At 36.7% G+C, this 10,744-nt stretch overlaps 1 protein-coding gene across 1 annotated transcript in view; it reads right to left on the reverse strand.

Moving 5' to 3' along the window:
• LOC127503864 (rho GTPase-activating protein 24-like) overlaps positions 1-9,832 on the reverse strand; it is a 125,006-nt gene extending 115,174 nt beyond the window's left edge. The window contains exon 1 of the mRNA XM_051878036.1: positions 9,485-9,832. The gene's annotated coding sequence lies outside the window, so the exon portion shown is untranslated. The remainder of the gene's footprint in view (positions 1-9,484) is intronic.
• Positions 9,833-10,744: the final 912 nt, after the last annotated feature.

Raw genomic sequence — 10,744 nt, forward strand, 5'->3', positions numbered from 1 at the left:
TTTTGTTACAAAAGCTATTCACTCAAGAGCAGTGAGTGATTTCTTTGTCATTTGTTGTTTGATTTAACATTAAAAACACAGAAAGCAGGAATATTAGGCTTCTTTCCCTCTAAGACATAATGCACGATACTGTTACACATGCGTTGTCTTTTTTCGACTGTTATACGTTCACTCAAGACATGACGACTATGTTTGTTAGGATACTTGCCAGACAGCATGTTGACATCATTTTTGTGTGAATCTCATTTTCTCATTTTCAACAATCAAGAATGAAAGTTTAGCTTATTTTTTCAAAGAGACATTGACGCTTTTTTCATCTGAGTCTGACTTTTGTTAAACAACCAATGAAGAAAACGAAGTATGGCAGGTGTACAGTACTGCAAGTACCTTCAAATAAAAGCATTTGCTAAAACATGACTTAGATTAACAATGACGTTCTATGACCAGAACAACTGTGTTTTTGCTAATAAATAAAATCTCCTCACTGTTCTCTGCAGAAACTGCAGCGTGACTGTGAAAGTGTAACATTAACATGCAGATCCAGTCATTCACTGCGGTGAATCTTCAGCCAGTGACTGCACACAATTTATTAATCGCTCCTGATCAATCTCAGAGAACAAATAAACATTTTAAGCCATCCATTTAGAACAAGTAAACAATGGACATTTACTCACAGCAAAAACCACTGGCTTTCATTACAGTGGACAGGAAAGTTCATATGTGTATGTCTGCCAACATCAATCAATGAAGAACACAAAGATATCAGCATTATGTTCTGATCTGTGGTATTATGTCTAATAGAGGCTTTGACATTTATATCAATGCTTGGCTAGTGTTCCCTGGCATACGGATGAAGAAAACATCCTGTGCAGTTTTCTGTAATAGACATCTCAATAAGATATAACGGATTACTTGACAAGAATTTTCCTGCAAGAACTTGGAAACTAAAGCAGACAGACTAGTTTCCACTGATGATGTCAGGTAAATAGTTTGTGATTTTAATCCCATCTGAAATTGCATATAAGAAAAACTGATGAAGCCAATTACCTGTTGTTTTGAGGCTAACTTGGGCATCCTGTGACAAATCTAATCCTGCCTGGACAACAATCTCTTTGATTCTCTTCATTTATTTTGACTTCTTTTGAAACTAAAGGTAATTTTCATGTGTTTGAATCTTCTGACTATGGTACATGTTCTTTAATATCTTTGCTAACATTTTGAGTAAAATATCAGTTTGGCATTCAAGATATTAAGCCGGATGTTTTTATTTATTTGTCTAGCTATAAATATTTCAACTTTAATTAACTTGCTCAGCAAGATCCTCTTAAAGACATCACAATGACAGTGAAAACTACCTGTTAGTGTTGTCAGAAGTACCGTCTTCAGTACCAAGTCGATACTGAAATTTTAAAAATATGACATTTTGAGCGCTGTTGAATGGATTTGTAAACACCTCTGATTGGCCATTGTGTTCACACGCTCAACATATATGTCTGTGATTGGCTACAATGTTCAACGCTTCAAAACATGTTGTAGTCACCAATGACGCTCTTCACCGAGTGCTTACACAGATACATGCGCCAGTGTTTGAAAGCAGGCATCTATCAGCGGACCGGTCCATTGATAAGATGCCTGCTTTCAAACACTCCCGCTTTCATAATGTTTTCAAATTCAAACGCTTCCGTGTGCTTTCAAACGCTCCCATGCGTTGAACATTGTAGCCAATCACAGACCTGTCTGTTGAGTGTGTGAACACAATGGCCAAACAGAGGTGTTTACGAATCCGCTCAACTGTGCTCAAAGTGTCACATTTTTTAAATTTTAGTACCGACTTAGTACTTTTGACAACACTACTACCTGTAGAAGAAAAGTTTATCCTAATGTATACTATGCAATGTATGTTTATGAATTGTGATCTGCCACATTTTGGACTAATTTGGAATCTCTCTCCTGTATCTGTTGAGTGTAGCATCTGCTCACGCTTAGAACTCTTTGCTTGCTAAGCATGTTTACTCTGCACATGGGAATGTGACAGGGCTGAGCACACAGAGCAGGCCTCAGTGTTTAACACGGTTTTGTTTGGCCCTTTTATTACTAGGAACCACTTTCTCCAGCTCATTATGAGCTCTGTTCGAAGAAAAAAGAAAGAGAGAGATCTGGCCACCTAGACAATCATTTTAGGCATTATAAGCATACGCTGGATCGCTGTTCCAGATAAGATATCTGAATTTGGCTAAATTCTAAGGCAGCATCTCATGTCTCTTATGCAGATTTCAGAATGCACTGCAATTAGATCAATGAAAATGTTTTAGCAAGATGGTAAATGGAATATAAAAAATGTAATTAAGTACTAAAAAGTAAAAGATAAAATCTTGTTCAAATGGCAATCAATATTTGTGTTATATATATATATATATATATATATATATATATATATATATATATGCCTAGTTCTGTCATGAAACTACTGATGATATTCACAGCGTTAACTACTTGGCACAATAGCTCACGCTATTGCTGTCTGCTAATGCTGACGGCCACATTCAGCCCAACTGACCGTGAAACACAAAGCCCTGGTACCAGAGAGTATTAGAGATATTGATGTCTGAAAAGACATACAGAAAGTAGAGATTGAGATTGGTTCATATCGCATTTGCAGCCAATGAGCTTGCTGCTCACAACATTTTAATAGCTGGTTAGCATTCACTGTAGCAGTTTGCAGCGTGAAAAATATACTGTAGCAACCCCAAATGTGTGAACAGTAGTGTATAAAAGGAAGTGTATTATAGATACTTGAATATCAACAAAAAAAAAAAAAACACTAGCAACCTCCTAGCACTCATTGGTCTTAGCTAAAAGTTCAGTGCACCTGCACTAGATTCATCAACTAGGGCTTTGATTGTCGGTGCAGAGAACTTGAACTAACAGCCATTGCTTCTGCTAAACCAGGACCACTAAGAAAACCCACAAAACATATCTTATTAAAAGAGCGTTAAGATGGAAAAGAAGCCATTAATCTGGCATTTTCAGTTGCCCCAAAGGGCAGTGAAACCCTTGAGTGGTCATGCATTCTTTATGTCGGCCAGTTCTTTGTGTGTCTAAGTGAGTGGTCTAAAACAGGCACGTCGTAGGCTTTATCCCAGCCATCTGTCTGTCTGTCTGCCTGTCTGTGTTTCAGACTGACAGCTGCTGGTCACTTCTGTCTACAGCTAATGCTGTCTGCTAATGCTGACGGCCACATTCAGCCCAACTGACCGTGAAACACAAAGCCCTGGTACCAGAGAGCATTAGAGATATTGATGTCTGAAAAGACATACAGAAAGTAGAGAGGAGAAAGAATTACACATTTTAGCCACGTAATGACCTTGCGTGTAAGGTTGCATAACAAGATTTTAGCACAGAAAATAAAAGGAAAGAAATTCATTGCATGTATCCTTTATGGATTAAGCAATCCCAGAATGCATTGCAATGAGCTCAGTGGGAAAAAGCATATTAATTCAGTACTAAAAGACATTGAAAAAAAAAATATTTTTTAAAACAGGTTTTTTTTTTCAATATTAACTGACATAAGAATATCAGATTATAAGAATATGTGTCTGCTGAAGAATCACAAAATCACAGAGGGGTGTGAGATACGTCTTTCTGCCAGTGTGCATGACCATCGCCGGGGTTCGACAGTCACCGCTGTTTGACTGACACATATGACATATGAATCAAGTGAGTATGATGTCATAAGGGCATGCTTCTTCCTTTCACCTGTTCTAAAAGATTTAGGAAAAGTAGAAATAGTTCCACTTCCTGTTTCTATTCTACAACCCGAATTCCAGAAATGTTGGGACGTTTTTTAAATTTGAATAAAATGAAAACTAAGACTTTCAAATCACATGAGCCAATATTTTTTTCACAATAGAACACAGATAACATAACAAATGTTTAAAGGGAGAAATTTTACACTTTTATCCACTAAATGAGCTCATTTTAAATTTGATGCCTGCTACAGGTCTCAAAAAAGTTGGCACGGGGGCAACAAATGGCTGAAAAAGCAAGAAATTTTGAAAAGATTCAGCTGGGAGAACAATCTGTGAAAGAGTGTGTAAAAAGATTGTGGAATACTTTAAAAAATCTCTGCATAAAGGACAAGGCCGAAGGCCTTTATTGGTTGCCCGTGGTCTTCGGGCCCTCAGACGACACTGCATCACTCATCGGCATGATTGTGTCAATGACATTACTAAATGGGCCCAGGAATACTTCCAGAAACCACTGTCAGTAAACACAATCTGCCGTGCCATCTGCAGATGCCAACTAAAGCTCTATCATACAAAATGGAAGCCATATGTAAACATGGTCCAGAACTGCCGTCATGTCCTGTGGGCCAAGACTCATTTATAATGGACTGTTTCAAAGAGTCACAATTTTTCACAATTTTACTGTTTTAACTGTATTTTGGATCAAATTACCTTGATGAACAAATAAAGTTTAATTATAATTTTATATCAGCAAGTCTTAAGTGATATGTCAATAAATGTTAATGGATTTGAAGTATACTTAGTATGAAATAAATATATTTTAAATAGATTTTGGTATAATTTATTTATTTATTTATTTTACTAGGGAGTGTATATCAAAATTTCATCCCAAAATGAAAATTTTATCATCATTTACTCACACCTTACTCTGGGCTGCTGTTTTATGTACAATGAAAGTGGATGTGGACTGGAGCCGTCAAGCTCCAAAAAGGACAAAAAACTACCATACCATGAAAGTACTGTAAAAGTAGTCAGTATGGTTAATTAAACTTTTTAGGAACTTGATGGCCCCCGTCCCCATCCATTTTCATTGTACAGAAAGCAATTTCATTCTGCATAACTTTTATGTTCCACAGAGTAGTGCTGGGCGGTATACCGGTTCATATGGTACACCGGTTTCAATTTCGAGACCGATATGTATTTTTCAAAAACCGCCATACCAATGTATAGCTAAAACAGCTGCTGTGTCTCTATTCAATGGCCATGAAGCGCTATGTAGAGCGTATAGAGAGAGGACTTCTATTAACTGCATACCCTTCTTACACTAATGGAAACAACTTTATAACACAACAATAAATAACTCACAAAACGATCTCTCTTTAATACTGCACATACCATGTAGAGCCATATGATTTTCGCGATGCAGAAAACACGGATGAAATCACAGAATCCAGTCACAAACAGAACTTACTGTATAAAGCTGAACTTCACAGAATTTGGCAATTTTTGGACGAATAAATCAAAAGTCGGGCTGTACAATGAATCAGATATCAATATGGACTAGTGTCTGTGAATATTAAAGCTAAAAAAGACTGCTATTGAAATTTGAAGACTGAATGAGCGCCGCATTTTCGTCTACTACTACACATACTGAAGCACGCGTGACGCTCGCGATGATTTCAGTGTCTGCTGTCTCACTCACTATACACATGAACTTCATCTGCAGAGCTGCTCTTAGGGTCACTTTATGAACATTTCACCGTTTAATTTTGATAAAACTATCGACATTTGTCGTATCATATACACAGGAAGTCAAAGGTCTTCACGACCCTGTCAAAATAAAAGTTCGGTATGACTTGAAATAACAGAAATATACTATTGTACAATCGAGTATACTTTCATTAATAGAGATAATAATAATAATAATAATAATAATAAACACCGTTTATTAAAACACAAACTCAAAGGTCTTCATTGAAATGACAGAAATTGCACAGTAAAAATGTAGCCTACTTATTAATATTATTAATTTAATTAAATAATTAAATTGTTTGATTACATTTTAAACTAAATTGTTAGCTTTATGAACTGATTTGATTACAATTAATTTTTAATTGTCCTTACAATGTTTATATAATATATTCCCTGTACTCCTGACAGTAAAATATGCCAAAATAAAGGTCCAGTGCAAAAAAACGTGACATACCATGAAACCGCAAGAATCTTAAAAAAAAAAAAAAACATGATAGAGATTTTTGGTCAAACCGCCCAGCACTACCACAGTAGTAGATAAAAATGTTTAAACATTAGACTGAGTACATGATGACAGAATTTTCAAGGTTGGTAAACTTTAATGAGAAATTTAAAAAGGTCATATATAAATATCTGTTTCATTGCCACCAATCAGGTTCTATCAAACTTAATGCCACATGGTTATTAAAATAAACTCCCCTTGAGGAATCCTTCTTACATCTGTGCAAAACCACACATCTAGGCATATGACTGTCTGAGTCATTTGGGGAAATTTTAGCAGAAGTGGTTTTTAAGTCTCACTGGCTTTGTTCATACGAATAAGGGAAAAAAAGAGTTTAATTTAATTTAAGGATTGTGATGATGATACTGCAGCCACCTTCAGATTGGGATGGATTTGGCTCTGATTTGGCAGGTCAATGGGCCACCTAACTGCCTCTTTGTTTGAGGTTCAGACTGTTTAGGCAAGTTAGACCATATTCTTAGTCTCTAGACCTTTACTGCTTTCACAACTAGGTGAGAAACTTTTGTCAAACCTAGAACTTTGCAGACCATAATTCAAGACAGATACCTTCAGTAGTGTCTCCAAAAGAGATCACCCAAAAATAAAATTTCTGTCATCAATTATGTTGTTCCAAACCTAAATAAAGGACTTTGTTTATCTTTGGAATCTGAACACAAATGAAGATGTTCTTAAAGAAATCTCCGAAGCTTCACGAAGCAGTGTTTTGAAATCGGCCATCACTATATAAGTCGTTATTTTGTTTTTTGGCACACCAAAAATATTCTTGTCGCTTTATAATATTAATATTGAACCACTGTACTCACATGAACTGATTTAAATATGTTTTTAGTACATTAATGGATCTTGAGAGAAGAAATGTCATTGCTGGTTATGCAGGCCTCACTGAGCCATCGGATTTCAACAGAAATATCTTAATTTGTGTTCTGAAGATGAACAAAGGACTTACGGGTGTGGAACGGCATGAGGGTGAGTAATAAATGACATTATTTTAATTTTTGGGTGAACTAACCCTTTAACGTGCGAGAACGAACCTCATTGGTTCTTGCGGGAGCACAAACGTGCTGATGCGACGCGCCAGAATGAACCTCACTGGTTCTCACTCGTTTACCAAATTTGAACGCTCTATGTATGTTTGATTATCAAAGTTTATATGTGAATACAAGCCTAAATTAAATCTGTTAATCATATAAAACGATCATGTCTCTTCAGAAGACAATCTCTTTATAAACATCTTGAACTGTCAGAGTTGACTTTCAACGGAGGGACAGAAATCTCTCAGATTTCATTAAAAACATCTTAATTTGTGTTCTAAAGATAAACGGAAGTCTTATGGATTTGGAATGACATGAGGGTGAGTGAATGATGACAGAATTTCCATTTTTGGGTGAACTAACCCTACTAACTAACTAACCGACTTGGCTACAACAGTCCTCTCAATCATTTCATCATTAATTGATGAATTACTGCTGCCATGATTGCTAGCAAATCTACACAAACTTTTTTTTTAAATAAATATTGTTAGTAAGACTGGAAAAGCTGCAAAAGTGATGCAACTGTTTTTACGAATTTGGTTTGCTCTTTGGTTGCTCCCAAACACCAGATGAGTTTGCAGTGAATGCCTGAACGAGACAGAGACAGACATGCTCGCATCACAAACACAATCACAGCGTTGGGTCATGCAGGGTTTGATGGGGAAAATGAAAGGAGATCAGTCCTCTAAATAGCCACAGTTATGTCGCTCTCTCCTCCGCTGTCTCCTTACTGGCAAATAATGTTCTTCCATCAACGTTAAAGCACCATAATGTGTCGTAATAAGGTTAGGAGATTGGAAGAGGGTTAGGACCTCCGGTACAATACGTGATGTTTTGAATGTGATGTTACCCATAGAAAAGAAAAATCACAAATGAGATGTCTTTAAAATCTCAAAAGTTTATCCTAGATAAAGAAATTAAATAATTAAACACACAGATACGATCAGCATTACCCATTCTGTTTCTGAATTATCGCAGAACTGTATGTTCCCTTCTCTTCCAGATATCATCATCTCCTACAGTGTCAGTGAGCTGACAGATTGTTGTTCATTCCTGCCTCTTCCTTTCATTAGTTTCTATCTGCATCTCCATCTACCTCTCCCCCTTTGCCGCTCTCCTCCACACCTCCTCTAACTCAACATGAACCTCAAACTGACTGCAGATTCATTGTGAGCAGTTTATTAGTACACAAAATGAGAGATGCGTCTCTGTCCATTGAAAATAAATACCACAAATGAGAGCTCTGTAATATCCCAATTGTTTTAGATAGCAACAACAATAAATGAAAAGTAAATGGCTTAAATGCCAATTTTCCTCCTGTACTCTCAGAAAAAAAAAGCTGTCACTGTCACCTTTGTGCCTAAAGAGTGCATATTAGTACCTCAAAGATACATAATGGTATCAAAAGTGTACATATTAGTACCATAATGATACATATTATAACCTTTTTAAAGTGTACCATTCCAGTGACAGCTTTTGTACCATTTTTTTATGAGAGTTTGATAAAAACACCACAGTGATCTCTTCGAGTTTTAGAAGAGGTCTTTACAATATGCTCAGATTTGCCAAAGTCTGCATTCAAATCTTCCAAACCGAAATAACCCACGCTAATGCTTTTCACTTTTATTTACCTCTACTGTTACTGTATGTCAACATTCGTTTGAGTCTATTTTTATTCCTCCCTAAAAGAAAGAAGATCTGAAACAAAGTATGTAAAACTGAGAACTCCAACCTCTGGATGCCCAACACAAGCGTTTCAGACAAAGCTAAAATGTAAATGCTGGAAAAGGAAAACATCTGAGCTATTTTAACACTTCTCCTTCCTCAAATTATAACAGCAAACAGCAAATTCGAAACTAGCTTTGTCAAACAATGAGATATGGATATTTGACAAATAACAAAATAACATGTCCATGAACTTTTTTTCATTTCAAGATTTTAGATTTATATATAGCCTATATATGTCATTCAAGACTACAAAAATGTAGTATTTCTTAAAAATATTTCTTATATGTCATATATATATATATATATATATATATATATATATATATACACACACACACACATACATACATACATACATACATACAAAACGGTTTAAAGTAATAAAATATTAGGCTATGTAAAACTTGTTTGAAACTTGTTTAGGTTCACGATGTCACACAGCAAGACGCTGTTACTGTCACTGCTTGATATTTCATACCAACCAATATAGATATAAATAAAAAGCGCAACACTACATACTGATTATAGTTCATTCTGTGTTTCTGTGGCTATGACAGAAATAAATATACACACCATACTCTGGTGCTGGATAACCTCTACATCTTAGCAAAACATACACGCGTCTCACGACAGAAAATAAGCACATTCACACAGCCAACTTGTCATTAGCAGCATCCAAATGACTGTAAACATACTATTATTACCTTAAAAACTGCTATCCAGAAAACGTCCACAGAAGAAGTGAAAAAAATCCAATAAAACCAAAACAAATCCAGTACGTGGATTCACTGTGATCCAAGACTCAATCAAGAACGTGACTCCGTCCGATACAAGTGCATTACTGAGTCAAACAGCCTGGTAAAAAGTCGTTAGCTGCATCGGTAAAATCAAAAAGCTCCATGGGGCAACCGTGAACCGAAAACAGCAGAGCTGTCATAAACTTTTCCCCTCACTGCTCACACCATCTGCATTGGGGTCTCTGGGGGAATTCGACAACCTCCCTTTGCTCAGTCAGGACGGCCACGGGGGGCTTTGAGTTCAGCCCCTTAACATACAGTCACATACACTACATGAGCTTGCCGATACACACAGATAGGATGACTGCGACCTCAGAGGGAGGGAGAGCGAGAGAGCGCGAGCTTGTTTGAGGAAGTGTGAGAGGAGGAAAGATCCGAACACCTCACACACAAACTCCCTGATCGGTTCAGACTGCATACAGACTCACAGTGACAGTCATCCTCCTCACTGCCCCATTTGGCACCCTAGATGCGAGATGGCAATGTCTTTTTTATATTAGTATTGTTAGTGTTTTCCAACGCTTTTGGTCTAAAAATTTCCGCACCTGCAGTACTGAGTCGTCCACAAGCGGCTCACGCAGGTGACTTTCTGCATCGCTTGCAAGCGATGGGATGGATTTGCAGGTTTAGTTAATGGATTTTTGTTGTAATGGATGTATGTGAATATCCACTTAATGCAGTGATCTGGTTGTTCTCTGCGATCTGAATTAAGTTTTTTTTTTTTTGTTTTTTTGTTTTTTTTTACAGACTTCCCCTCAAATTAAGCAGCGCGTGAGTTTCCGAATGATTCACACTTAATTGTTTCAAAGACCGTTTGAACCGTTTAGCCGATTCATTGAAAAGAACCGACTCAAAAGAGCGATTCATTCGCGAAGTTTCCCTAATAGGCTACACGACTTGATTTATCAAATATCATCAGGATTCAGGGAACATGTTTCTCACGTGAGTATATACCTTATCCCACAATGAATTTATCTGCATTTTACTGGGGTTTATGATCTGTGTTTTTTTTGTTTTTGTTTTTTTTTCCAACACAAAAGTCCAGTCCAAAAAAGACAGCGTTCAGGAAAATAGAGGCTGAATGAGTGTCATAATAGTCCTTTGTCACACACAGCTGTCAATCACCTCACACAATGACCTCACTCTTAAAGGGTTAGCTCAAAAGTA

Source organism: Ctenopharyngodon idella, chromosome 21 (genome assembly GCF_019924925.1).
Source record: "Ctenopharyngodon idella isolate HZGC_01 chromosome 21, HZGC01, whole genome shotgun sequence".
Classification (NCBI taxonomy): domain Eukaryota; kingdom Metazoa; phylum Chordata; class Actinopteri; order Cypriniformes; family Xenocyprididae; genus Ctenopharyngodon; species Ctenopharyngodon idella.